This window comes from Amblyomma maculatum, chromosome 1 (assembly GCF_055883805.1).
Source record: "Amblyomma maculatum isolate TAMU_Amacu chromosome 1, ASM5588380v1, whole genome shotgun sequence".
Lineage (NCBI taxonomy): Eukaryota > Metazoa > Arthropoda > Arachnida > Ixodida > Ixodidae > Amblyomma > Amblyomma maculatum.
In genome coordinates, this window is record NC_139344.1 from 369,162,786 (window position 1) to 369,176,653 (window position 13,868).

A 13,868-nucleotide genomic window follows, 5' to 3' on the forward strand; every position below is an offset into this window, starting at 1 on the left:
GTGGCCAGGTGGGGTGATAAGCGTGGCTTCGAGGGTAAGCTTGCGTTCTGCCCAAAGTTCAGGGAGTTGTTAAGAAATGATCAAGCATCGACTCTGTAGCAGGAGCGGGACAGAAAGGGCAGGTCAGGAGAGCAGTCTGCGATGTACAGGAGTAATTTACCGCAGGCGCCAACTAATCACCCACATGGATTCTCCTCAATGCCACCTCCTCACGGCGAGTTAGACCGCCGTGAAGGTTGCGTCCACATGGTGGAAATAAAGCACGCGCGTGGAGCGACGGAGAAAATCTTTTGCAGGCCCTATGGCGTCTCCTGGAGACAACCTCAACATAGGAAGAGGGTATGTCACCTCCTGGGGACGGGACGCATCATCAGTTTCTCTGATGCGGTGTATAGTGTGCTGAATCGACCCCACTCGCACAGGGCACAGAAATGATTCTAGTATATAGCAGATGTTAATGACTCCTGTGGTACTAGTTATGCGTCGCATGCCACAAACTGCGCTTGTTTAATGTCAATATAAGCGAAAATGGGTCAGCACAGAGCCTCTCTGCTAATGTAGACAAAACGTTGGTAAAGGCCACGAACTCCGATATAAGAGAAGAAACCTGCGTTGCCTCTGTTTATATGAACATGTCTGGCGTGCCTCGGGACGATCGTGACATATGAGGCAAATAAGTAAAGCCTGATATTCCGCGCTTGCGCTCACGTGAGCTTGAAGCGCCCTGGTAGTGTCTGTGCAATTAGGGGATTTTTGTTCTGACTCTGAATGCTGAACGTGGCGCATTGCTCGTAGCGGACGCTTGTCTGTTCCGAAGGTGTTGCAACAAGTAGCGCATAACACCATCGAATCAAAGTATTGCGCCAGTACAGATGCTGCAGAAATAGCTTGACGCTTCAGGTAGCGCGCTGCAGGATGCTGCTGGAGGTGCTCACGTATTCAAAAGGGCTTCCGCTCGAGGAGTGGGAATGAATGTTAGGCGAAAAATGCCAGTGTTGGCATGCATAGCCTCTCTGTTGACTGCTTTCAAGCGGTCCTAATATCTTAGTGTGAGACTTTGAAATTGGGCATGACATACAGGCCAAGGTAAGGCACGCATAACGTTAGCATCAATTGCATTGCTCCTCTTTACTTTCTTCACGCTATAGTGACTTCATATTTTCCAGTAAGTCCCTTTTATCTGTCACCTTTATATCCACTCACCTCCTACCCCCTTTGCAGGATAAGCAAAGCGGTTTCTTCTTCCTGTTAACTTCCCTGCCTTTCCTCCTTTTCCTTCTCCTTAGTGGGTGTGTGGTGATTCATCATCAGACGCTGTTTCGCAAGCGGCACTTTCCTGACACATCTGTGTTCATCCAAGGGCACTGGGGTTGTTGAGTAATAGCGAGAACCCTTGTAATCTTTATTTGTTGCTGCTGGTAGCCGCTGGCGTCGACCTTATAAGCTTGCGTCTACTATGCAGTAATGTCTCATAAGTTGTTTGGTTATTAACGCCCACTATCGCCGACGCGTGGCTTTATTATTTCTTTTGTCGCGCAAGACGCGCCGAGATGTACAACTAAGGCCTACACCATACTGTTTTTGCCTAAAGTAGACTGTACTGGTAACGCTGTTAAGTTAATCTGAAATCTATTACACAGAGCCACACGTGCCTCACGTCAACCGCGAGCATTGCACGAATCAGCTCTTGCGTTGCTCCAGAAGTACAAGAAGTTCAACTTCCGCTGAATGGACATCGCAACACAGAAAAAAGCATAAACAGGTAGCAGCACATTACACATCTTATACACGCATTTGTCGATAAAAGTTTGAGGGCATCTATCATAGTTTTGTACTTCATCCCTAAGGTATGTGCTCCAACGGTGTGCCTTTGGTCCGCGTTGCGTGGTCGCATTGCCCAACAGGTCACGTGGCCCAACAGGAACACTCGAAAGGCTCAGTTTCTTCGTCACCATTTATTGTAATTCGCCCCAAAAGGATGGGAGCACTTGACGTTTGCTTCTCCGTCTATCGAGGTCGCCCAAATGGTTGACGTGGATGTCTAGGCTCTGGCAAATTGTCGTATGAGAGGCACACCTTCACCAAACCACTGCCATCTTCGCTAGGCTTTCTGTCGCAATAGCATCCATCACCACATTTCTGTCCAGGGTCTATGTCGTCGCACTGGTAAAAAAATATATCGCAAGAATTAGGCAGGAAGGATTTTGCGGTAGAACTTAGAACTATACCTGTTCTCTTTTGCATTCAGCTGCCGAAGAAACAAGTATTTAAAAACATGTTCCAAAGAGAACCACGCTAACCTTCTTTCATTCGGGAAGAGAGTACTCAAAGTTCTTATACAATATATGGAAGAGCGATTCCCTTTTGCAATTCGACAAAAGCATTTGTTGGGCTAGTTGGTGTTTTCGATGATCCATAACTACAGCGCAAAAGACAGAACAGTGCTGTGTGGTGTTCCTCCTTCATCTCTGTCCTGTCTTTTGCGCAGTAATTATGGATCCTTTTTGCAATATTAATTAACTTTATCGCTATTCATGTTCTTAGAAGGTGGTCATCATTAAACATTTGATTTTATGGAAATATTTCTATATATTTTAACGCGTCTGGAATGTTCGTATGTCTGTCTGTATTTACTCCCAGAGCGGAGACAACTAAACCAGTGTTTCTGTATGCGCAAATATGCCATGCGGTAGTACTTGGAGTCCCCTAGTCTAAAATAAGAATTCATTACAGTCTTAAAACCTCGGTTCGGGCTAGTGGGCGTTTTACGCTCCCATTTTATTCTCTGCCTAGGTTAGGCCTCATCGCTATCACGCAACCGATAGAGAACACTCCAATTAAGACTGATTGCAAATGGGCTTCTTCGATTATCTACGTCTGGCAGCCAGCGTTTTTTCTCGGGTTGCTCCAGCCACTTTCGGCTGCTGCCAGAACATGTTCTTTTTGCTCAGGCTGGGCGGTTTCTGGCTGTCCGCTGGCTGCCGGGCTCACTAGGACGATTTTGTGCTGGCATGCGCTAGGCTGTGTTCGGGCCGCTGGCAGACGACGGAGAGGTGAAATAGAAGTTGGGAGCGTGAGCCGCCATTTTTACACGAAAGGGCCGCGGTGTTTCATGCGACGTTTTGTTCGATCTCAAAGGAAACGCAGGGGCTCGTTCCGGCCGGTCCGCGGTGTCTTTCTCAACTGTCGCTGTTTAATTGTGTGTGTGTGTGTGTGTGTGTGTGTGTGTGTGTGTGTGTGTGTGTGTGTGTGTGTGTGTGTGTGTGTGTGTGTGTGTGTGTGTGTGTGTGTGTGTGTGTGTGTGTGTGTGTGTGTGTGTGTGTGTGTGTGTGTGTGTGTGTGTGTGTGTGTGTGTGTGTGTGTGTGTGTGTGTGTGCGCGCGTGTGCGTGTGTGTGTGTGTGTGTGTGTGTGTGTGTGTGTGTGTGTGTGTGTGTGTGTGTGTGTTTGTGTGTGTGTGTGTGTGTGTGTGTGTGTGTGTGTGTGTGTGTGTGTGTGTGTGTGTGTGTGTGTGTGTGTGTGTGTGTGTGTGTGTGTGTGTGTGTGTGTGTGTGTGTGTGTGTGTGTGTGTGTGTGTGTGTGTCCACATGGCAACATATCTTGAATTCGCATAGTGTAATTCACCTGTCAAGTCTGTGGTTTCGGTTTATTTTAGGTTTTCTAGGATCCTCTCGACTGTGGCCGTGGATTTCAGCCCGCGATACGTGCACGCGCATTAATGCATGCTCGTCGTCAGCGTGTGGAGCGGAAGCGCTGGTTTAATCACATTGTCCTTCGCAGAGGAAAGGCGGATGTGGTTTGGAAAACGCTCATATATATTTGAGATGTACCATGCGCGTGCACTGTCATCTTGCATCTTATTAAATGAAGAGAAAATCCTCCCAGCGTGAGCCACATCATGCATGCATGCCGACACACAAGGCCAGATTGTCAAGCGTTTCATGCGAGCGCTCGTTCTCCACAGCGAAGGCGTAGCACAGAGATACCACACACTTCTTTTGTGCCGGCCCTGTGGTGTCATGGATTCAAGTCACCGGTACCCAGCTAAAGTTTTATTAACGGCATAGATGCTTTCACGCTAAAAAATACATTCATTCAGCCGATGTACCTTATTCATATGTCGACATTACGGCGGCCGACAGAAGTACTATACTTGGGCGCCGGCTAAACCTCACAGGATCCTCTTTTTTTTTTTTTTTTTAAGGACACAGCGCTACTCCGCATGGCAACATTTAGACCCTCAGAATTCGTGGTTTCGAACAGCGCACCAAATATCTGCTTTAACACATAACGCCTGCGAGGGATCACAGTGCTGCGTCACAGTTCTCAGATCACACTGCGCGCAGAGCCGACGGACACGACAATCCCAGAGCACAGGATGTCGTTTAATGAACAATGCGAGCGAAATTCCTCAGATACGATGCCAAATAAAAAAAAAAAAAAACAACTTTCAAGTACGCGTGGCTTTGAAGACCTTTCAAAGATCACGTGTACGATTCACAACCCACCGAATTCCATACGCTTGCTTCATCCCATCTTTGACCGTCCATAATAACTTCATCTCGCTCCTTTCACATCCAAGGAGACTATTCACGCCGTGCGCACTATGCAGTAATAAAAACGTATATGACGTAACATTGGCGGATAGAAGTCCTAGGTGACTCCTCCGTAATGCACCTTGCCGCCATGGTTGTATCGCCGTCCACCGTGAATGTAGTCTCGGCCGGGTTCCAGTGACCACCATCCCATGTGACCACTGAGCCACTTCCTGTCAAAAGTGAATGTTCTGGTAGGCAGCGGGCTGCCCCAGGTTGCATAATCGAAGAAGCCCAATTACAGTCTTAATTCCGCTTCATGCGTGTGAGTCCGGGTGTCCGGGATAAATGTAACCATGATTTTAAAAAAGGACGGATTGTCGCAGCCCAGTGCAACCGATTCAAGGCCGTTGAGGATATTATTTTGGCTGTTTTGTTTCTGATACAATATTAACGAATTTGCGTTTCGCTTATCTCGTCATATGCGGATATTTTTTTTAGCGAGTACGTGTTCTACCGTCCAGTAACTAACACTACGAATAAGGAAACTCGTCAAAAAGACCTCAGTCAGATCGAACAGTGTTGTAAATTTCGTTTGATGCTTGCACCAAGGAGACGCAAATTCTATTACCCGGCGCCTCAGAGCAGGTCATACCTTTCAGCACCAAATCACGAACCAGTGCATAGGATCTGCATCATCTCTGAAATAATTAGGCGTCACGATATCATGTGGCCTAATATAGAATAACATAACAAGAAGAATAACATGATCCGATAACAAATCACAGAGATAAGTGAGACATCTCTGGGAACGGTGCACATAGGAGAAGCAGCAGTTGGTGTTTAGATTAGTCAGGGTGACTGAAAATTAGAAGACTTTTGACAAATTATATTGAAGAAAGCAGTTCCTTGACAGTTGGTTGCATCTTAAGGAACGTGGCAACTAAAATTATTACCTCACAAACATGCCTACAGCTACCATGTTAGTGAGTTTAAACAATCTTCCAGATGAGAGAATGGCACTTACGCTGTTCGTGCCGCATTGTTCATTTTTGAGCCTTAGTGCCTCCTTTTCCTCTTTGGTGAGTTCCTTCTTGACCTTTCTGTTGCTATTAAACCCCCCATTGTGGTTTGCTGGGCGATATACGGCCCTAAAATGCACAGAGGAGAAAAGCGGAATATAGCCAACAAGACGACGCGCTTAAGGCATGTTTTCATGTAATCACTTTGAATCATGCAGCCATACAGAGACTCATGAAGACACCCTAAAGAAAGCATGGTGGTTTAAAAATTATACATATAGCGTTCCTACTCCATGCTATAGACGTTTATCTCGTCAATGGGGTAATACACCAGCTGATCCTCTGATTGTACACGCGTTGCCTGTTCAGATATAGCATATCAGTAACGTTGCGTAATTTTTCCCCCTTTTACACCAATGGCTGCACCGAGTTAGACAAGCGTTAGCCTGATTGCACATAGTTTTTCCGCGGTTTAGCGTTTGAGGTTGGGTTCTACACATCAGGATCTATTCAATGGTGTAGGTCAAGGTACATTTTAATCACAGTTAGCTAATTAAAGGTAAAAATTTGGACCTGCAATTAGTACATTGAAATCCTACTCAATGTACGCTGTTCAAAGATATATCACTTCGCCCTGTGGTGTAACTTAATTTCAATGTATAAAAGCAATTTAATGATGACTAACATTTTTAAGACTTACTAGTCCTGTGAAATTATACTCGAGATAAGCAATCTAAAGATATATGACTTCATCTAGCCTATGATTCAAGTTTTATGCAGAATTAACTAGTTGTAATTAGTTACGGCGCGTACTTATTTAAAATAGATTAAATTCAACTCAAGCTGTCAAACAATATAACGCTTGTGTTGCTTGTACTCGACACAGTTGCTCTGCTAACCTTGAAGGTTAGGCTGAAGGTGAAAGAGACCGATTTACATGGTGCTCGACTTTTGCACTGAGTAATATAATGTAGCACTAATATTATCCTCGCGAGGTCACGTGGTTCTGACTTCACAACCGTTCGACTAATCAGGAATTTTTCTACATAACGCCGCAAGCTGCTCCGGCGCCTATAGCGCTGAACGGAAACCTTGAATCTGTCACTTTTAAAATGAGCAAGCATTACTCTCGATCTCACTAGTCGAATGTGATCTACTATACTCTGCGGAGTTGGTGGTTTGCCTTCTTTGACAGTGTGCATGTTTGTTATAGATACAGCCTCCCAAATATAACCAGACAGACCACTTCCTTTTCTATGGTCTGATGTATCACATCTCTCTCAATGTGGTTCATATAACTTACGGGTTGTTAGTAGCAGTTATGTTCAGCCACATGCTACAAAAGTCTCATGTTTTCAGCCATTCACAGGCTCGACTTTCCCCAGTGATTTCATCCGATTAATCTCAATCAAGGCCCGACTTGACATAGTACATCAAATGGCCCTGCATTCTCAGCACTCATGGTGTCGGTGATGCTGTCGTACATGCATCAGTACACCACGCAAAACACCGAAGCCATATCAGCAATAATCAAAAGAGGGACACATGCATACCCATCCTGCCAATCGCACTTCAACCTGCAAACTGGCCATTATGTGGTTATTTTGATGTCCTATGAGCTCGGAAAGTGCTTTGCGAGTCTTTATGATCTTGAGCACCTGAAATGTATATAAGCCACTGCCATGCTTCAAAGCTGCTTTTATTAGTTTTGTGTTGGGTACTTACTTCTATTCTGTATTGCGTAAGCGCATTGTTTCCGTAATGAAATGCTCTTTAAGTTTAGCAATATAGCGTGAACAGGAGTGATGAGCCGGCCAGCAGTTGTCAAGTCAGCGTTTTAACTGCTAGGATCTAGCATTCGATTTTGTAAAATTTTAGCTCCTTAGAATTTTTTAACATGCTATCCCAGTCGAAAAAAAAAACTACAGAACTGTGTCAAAAATACGACAAAATATCCTGTAGTTCTGTCGTAACCATCAGATTTTTCTGTAGTTCTGTAGTACTTTTCTGTAGTTCAGCAGTATATTTCTGTTGTCTGTAGTTCTGTAACACTTTTCTGTTGTAACTACAGAAATTTCTGATGTTACGACAGAATGTTCTGTTGTCACAACAGGCTTCCCGTCAAAAACCGCACAGAAATTCGGTCGTAACATCAGAAAATTTTTCTGTTGTTTTTTCCGACTGGGATCCTATGGCAAAATGAAAAATTGATTGCGGCTCAACTCCTGGATGTGCGTAGCGAAAGCTACCAATCGGATTGCTCACAAAGTCCGACTCCAACGTTCTGGTCGCCGATGCACTGGCTGTAAACCGCGTGGTGTGATCGGCGATTCGGCGCATCTTCTTGGCGCCTTCCGATTCTTCTTGGTTGTTGGTTCATTTGACCTCCTTCTTCTTCTCGTCCTTCACATCAGCGTTCTTGGCGTTTTCCGAATCTTCTTGCTCCATTTGACGGACTCCTTACCTCTTCTTCCCTTCCACAGTGGCTCGGAGCAACTAATTGCCGTGGTTATGTCACATACGCAGTAGTGATTAGCGACGCTTACCAGAAATGAGCCGCTGGCTATCCTGGTGCATATATTTGGCTACAAAATTAAACCGCGGCACAATGCAAGGAAAACCAGACAGGCGGCGAAGCGTGTCTACGCGGACAATTTTTTTGCCTTCGTCAGCTGCACGAGGCGTTAATACACAAAGCAAGTGTAAACCTCTTTCTTTCTTCGTTCTTTCCCATGCTTCCCACGACCCGCATTGGCATATGCCCTGATGCCATCCAGGTGACAAAGCTAGTTAGACGCGTTATTAATAGCACAAAAATCTCTCAAAACATACACAGTCTAACAGCACGCATACCACAACCAATTCGTATTGAATGGACTCCGCGTGACCTTTCAAGTGCTCAAAACCATGCGGATTCTGCAACCCACCTTTCCACCTCAACCTCGAGATCGCCAAACGTCATAAAATTGGACAATGACAGCCTACTTTTCACAAGAAAAGAGCACCTCCGACGCTATGCACGTGCTCTCATACCTCCGTGTACGGCAAGCCTCCCCCGCGGTCTAACCCGTGCAGAGGAGGTGGCGCTTCGGAGGATGAGAGTTGGGGTAGCCCTAACACCAACAGTGATTTTAAAGTGGCCTCAATTTCGAGATTGGTATCCACACCCTGGGTGCCCCGTCTGCAAGTCCAGAAATACAGAAGCTGACATCCATCACCTGCTGAAGCCGACGCGGATCCGGCACCTGGTGGCGGCTGGCCTCTCCCCCCACAATCCGCAGTCATATGTCGTTTGGACGTAGGGACCACATCATCGTTCACTCCTCGACTTCATTGCATCAGCCAACCTTTATTCATTTATTTGACCACACCTTTCATTCTACATAGCATTCTTTTATGCCCTGAGGCAATAAGCGGCGCAAAAAAAAAAAAAAAAAAAAAAAAAAAAAAAAAAAAAAAAAAAAAAAAAACAACCCTCCCTTATTTTAGAGCATTTTTTTTTTTCTATTTAACGCGACAATGTTAAAGGTCCTGTTCAACAGCAAATCTGGCGTGGCGTCGTTGGCGTTGGCACTGTGAGCGAAAAATCAAGGATAGAGCTCTGTCAAGGTCTTGCCAAGGTCATGACAGCGACAGCCAAGGACAAGACCATGTCCCGTGGTCGCGTGACATGACCTTGGCACGAGTTTCCAGCTTGGCTTCTCAAATGAGATGGGAGTGAGAGGGAAGTCGAACCTTCCAAGACCCTTGCATTCTGAGTCAGGCAGGCTGCTTATAGGTCACGAAGGTATGTGCGTCCGGCTTCGTTAAAGCGGAGCTTTGTATCTATGCCGCTTAGTCTGTCACAAATCGTGCTAACAGCTGTAAGAGTGCGTGCAAGATAATATATGGACGAATTAAGGAATGAGCCATTAAACGGCTGGCGAAGTGCATGTATACAAACGTGAATACGCATTAGGAGTTCCAGTCGGCATCCAATAATGCTGCTGCTTCATACACTTTAGGGCGGAGCTTAAGTGTATGAATTTTTTGTTACCAGTGTTAGCTTCTGTTGTTTATTATCCTGAATCAGAATGAGAGTACTTGAGGAAGGACTGCACTTCTTCCGTCAGCATCAGCTGCGACCCGTTACTGGTTCCACCGGTTTCTGTACAATGCATGATATGCACTATAATATATTCTGAAATGGCACAAATTTGACTTCTCTTCAAAGGCTCACTGGTTGCAACGTGTTCAAGAAAAGCTAATACGAGAGCACGCTTCATTTCGAGAGCAGAACCTTCTTATATTCGTGAAAAAATTATCTCGTCATCCCTTGCTAGCACGCCTAAATGAGGTAATCATTTCCTGACTCCGTCCTAAAGAACCACCGTTGGGATTAACAAGAAATTATTTTCCTTTGTTGACAAAAAATAGCTTCAATTCCCACCAAGCACAGCTCTATAAGGTCAACCGATTTGTAAAAAGTAAGGAATACGTCTTGCTAAGGGTGTGAATAACAGGCTCTGTCCGAAATTTTCCGATTTCCAACCAATGAGTTCTTCTTTAGGTTGGTTGTTAATTTGTGCGAAGGCAAAATATACACCGCACTGGCAATATGCGAAGTGCAGGTCTTTGATATCTAGATTAGATAATATCTAGATTAAGAATAACAGCTCTGGAAACGCTATAGAAAGGCAGGAAGTTCAAGGAGGTAAGGTACGCGTAAACATTTGCAACGAAGTTAAGGAAAAAAAATAGTTTGTTCTGCACAACACCCTGCCATTTAATAGTTACTGGCGCGGTCAAGTACTGTATCAAAGAGTTGCTATTGGCGCACAACGCATAATCTCTTTGGTAATGGCTGATACTGCGATACCAATAACTAGATATCCAGGAAGAATATAGAGGAGCAGTTAATAAACATGGGGTCACTGAATGTTCCATTTGTTTTCCTGCATTAGTAGAAAATTATGAGAGTCAATACTTATCTCCTTACTCGGATATGACGATGGCAATTGTGAGAACGAGAAGAAATGCAAACATCGCCCTCATCTTGATCGCAGCTCGGACTTCTCCACTGTACGGTGCCAAATCTCTCGCCAGAGGAAGCACTGTAATATCGCTATAGAGAGCTGCTTTATATACAAATTGAAAGCAATGGTAACTCTTGGCAATGTATTCGAGGTTGCAGTGACAGTGATGGATAAGACAGAGATATTGCAGAAATAACAAATCCTTCCGTCGTACATTTTAAGGATGAGTTTAATTGCTTCACCTCAAAGAAACGACTAAACTCGCGTCAGATATCGGCGACCTTCAGCATAAGTCGAAGGTAGTGATTATAATAAAAAGTAGATAAATAGAATTTTTCCTCCGAGCGTCGTTACGCTTCACGTCATAAGCGCTTTGTCTTTTCAGTACATCCCTGACTCTACAGACAGTGACGAATTGAATCATGTAAATTACCATACGGACGGGCGCCATTTATTTCTTTAGGAAATACCTTACGTGTAATTTAAAACAAAATCAATAAAAAATAAAGGGTTTCAGCAAACAAGCCAGAAGGCATACATATCAGATAATATGAAAATAGTTGTTTTAATATAATAAACTTATATTGCCGAATTTACCAGCGCCTTGTCCAGTCTATAAAAGCGGTAGATTCCGCCAGACATCTCAACAGCCCGACAAATCTAAGAATATTTATACTTAGTATATGCCGTGCTGATTTAAACAGCGACTAAAAAATAAGCGCATATTGGGCACTTCAAATATTTAGGGTAGTTTAGAGAATGGTTTTAATGCAATTTGCATGATCATCGAGCTTCCTTTCCTTCATCATATTCTTAGAATTGTTTTCGATGAGAGAAATTATGCGTGTATTTCCGAAAAGAGTGTTCTTGCAAATTTTTTTCTAAGAACACCGAAGTTTCTTAAGTATTATTATTTATTACTCTCTTATTCCCAAAAATAAAGAAGTCTTTAATTAGAGCAGCAGTCGTCATGGGTCATGGATGATCCAGGCTACACGCCTCGTGAACTGTTTTAAATTTAGCAGTGGCGAAGACGGCTAGCCGAATCCGATCATTCGATCGACGTAGGTTGCCGACAGGCTGTCGCACAGAGACGAAGGGAGGCGGGTCGAGCGAAACGGGTTGCTTTCGCTTTGGTTATATATGTTTAGCCGGTCTAAACATTCGCCTAATTGTGTTTTTTTTTTTCTTTTTTTTTTTTTTTTTTACACAGTGTAGCGAACATAAATTTAGATGTATTTGTTTGGGGGATGTTTCTGTTTTTGGCGCAATAAAACTTAAAAAAACTGAGGAATAGACTCAACAGGGAAAACAGTCAAGATTTCTACAGTGATGGTTCTCATAGTTTCGTTATTGACTTCTTCCAGACGATCCCATTGAACTCTTGAGAAGTTCTGGACAAAGAAATAGGATGTGCAAACTAGGACGATCACTTAGAAGGAGAATACAGGACAGGCGTAGACCAACTCGCCCAAGAGCAAGTTCTAATTAACTCTTGAAAGTGCTCAAACTGTGTTTGATACATGAGGCGTTGCTACAGAACCGCTGTCACCAAACGTGATGCGACGTGGGAGCGACCACAGGCTGATTTTTCTCCTCTCTGTTATCTCTTGCCTTCCTGATCTCGTTCCTTTCTAATGTGGCTCGGAGTAGTGACTAGCGACTTTACCCAAATGCGCCGATGTCTAGCCTAGTGTATATCGTTCGCTACAACACAACACAACACGACATAACACTGTGACACAACACAACTCGACATAACACAACACAACGCGACATAACACAACACGACTTAACACAACGCAACACAACGCACATAACATAACACATAACAAACATAACACAACGCAACACAACTCGACACAACACAACGCGACGCGACACAACACAACAACGGCACAATGCAAGGAAAACCAGACATACGAAAAAGTGTGTCTGCGAGCACATTTTCTGCTTGCCCAGCTCAATGAGGCCTTAATAGTTACAAAGCGTGTGTAAACGTCTCTTACTTTAAGGCCTTGTTTTTTCTATTTAAGGCAGCAGCGTTAAAGGCCCGGTTCACCAGAAAATCTGGCATGGCGTTATCGGCGTTGGCATTGTGAACGAAAAGGTGAAGGTCATGTCGAGGTCATATAACGTGACCGTCAAGAACAAGGTCATGTCACGTGATTGCGTGACATGACCTTCCAAGACCCTTGCATTCTGAGTCATGCACGCTGCATTCGTTAAAGGTGGGCTTTGTATCTATGTCGCGTAGTCTGTCACAAAGCGTGCTAGCCAAGAATTGTATGCTAATGTGTGCATGTGAGATAATATATTGTTACAGACTGGATGGATGAAGAAGATGAGGAACTCCGTGTGTAGAAGAACGAAGAAGTGTGTGGTAGTTCAGGTTCCGTCTTTCTCGGGTGCACCGTTGTTTTGTTTCAATAACTGCTTTACGTGGCGACATCAAGAGCGCTACATTTTGGTGGGGAGCGTGGTTTCGATTCCTCGGCATCGCTCTGCCATTGACGCGCCCCTGAAGCCTCGTCGTAGCCATACATGGCAAAATTACTTTTGAAAAGGAATTGAATTACGTTACTAATTACTTTGCTGAAAATCACAGAAAAGTAATTAAATTACTTTACTCATTACTGCTCCTAAAAAGTAATGAAATTACATTTCAATTACTTTCACTAAGTAATTCAATTACTTTTAAATTACTTTCTAGTTTTCATCCATGCAAAAATTAAGTAAAGATAGTAAACAAAACAACAACTTGTTCTCCAGACACGAAGCACGCACATTCCGCCCCAGAGAACTATTATTTGCCTCTTTCCTACAGCACTTGACGTTGAAAAAATAAGACAACCGCAAAGAAACAACAACAACAAAAGCAGAAGCATGGTTTAACGGCCGTGAAATGAGCGGCGAACCCAGCCTCTTGCTGGCCCGGAGCTCTCTCCGCCATTTGAAGGTCCCGAAGATGCTAGGCTATTTATGGCTTCCGTAGTCCCAAGAATCGTCCTCGGCACCTTGCGCTCAGTTATGCTCACGCCAAGGCGGCTCACGGCATACACCCTTCTGCCTCTCTATTCCGCCCCAACCCTCCTTCGCCCCGTGGTGACGAGTGTAACCAGCACCACTGTGCCCTAGCCGACGCAACACGGCGCGCTTCCAACTAGTTTTCAACTCCGGCCTTCTTGCACCATCTGTCCCTTCGGCTTTCCCTTGACGCCTTGTTTCCTGCTGCTTGGAGAAAGGTTGCCGTAGAATAGCTGCACTGTGAACTGCTACACAGGAGGTCTCAGGCGCA

General features: G+C 44.5%; 1 long non-coding RNA gene across 1 annotated transcript; it reads right to left on the minus strand.

Annotated features, from left to right (window-relative positions):
• Positions 1-1,940: 1,940 nt before the first annotated feature.
• Positions 1,941-10,691, minus strand: LOC146208162 (uncharacterized). The gene is made up of 3 exons (XR_014704655.1): positions 10,534-10,691; positions 5,561-5,684; positions 1,941-2,163 (listed from the first exon to the last, which is right to left on the minus strand). It is a non-coding gene; the product is annotated as an uncharacterized LOC146208162 (long non-coding RNA).
• Between the last annotated feature and the right edge of the window lie 3,177 nt (positions 10,692-13,868).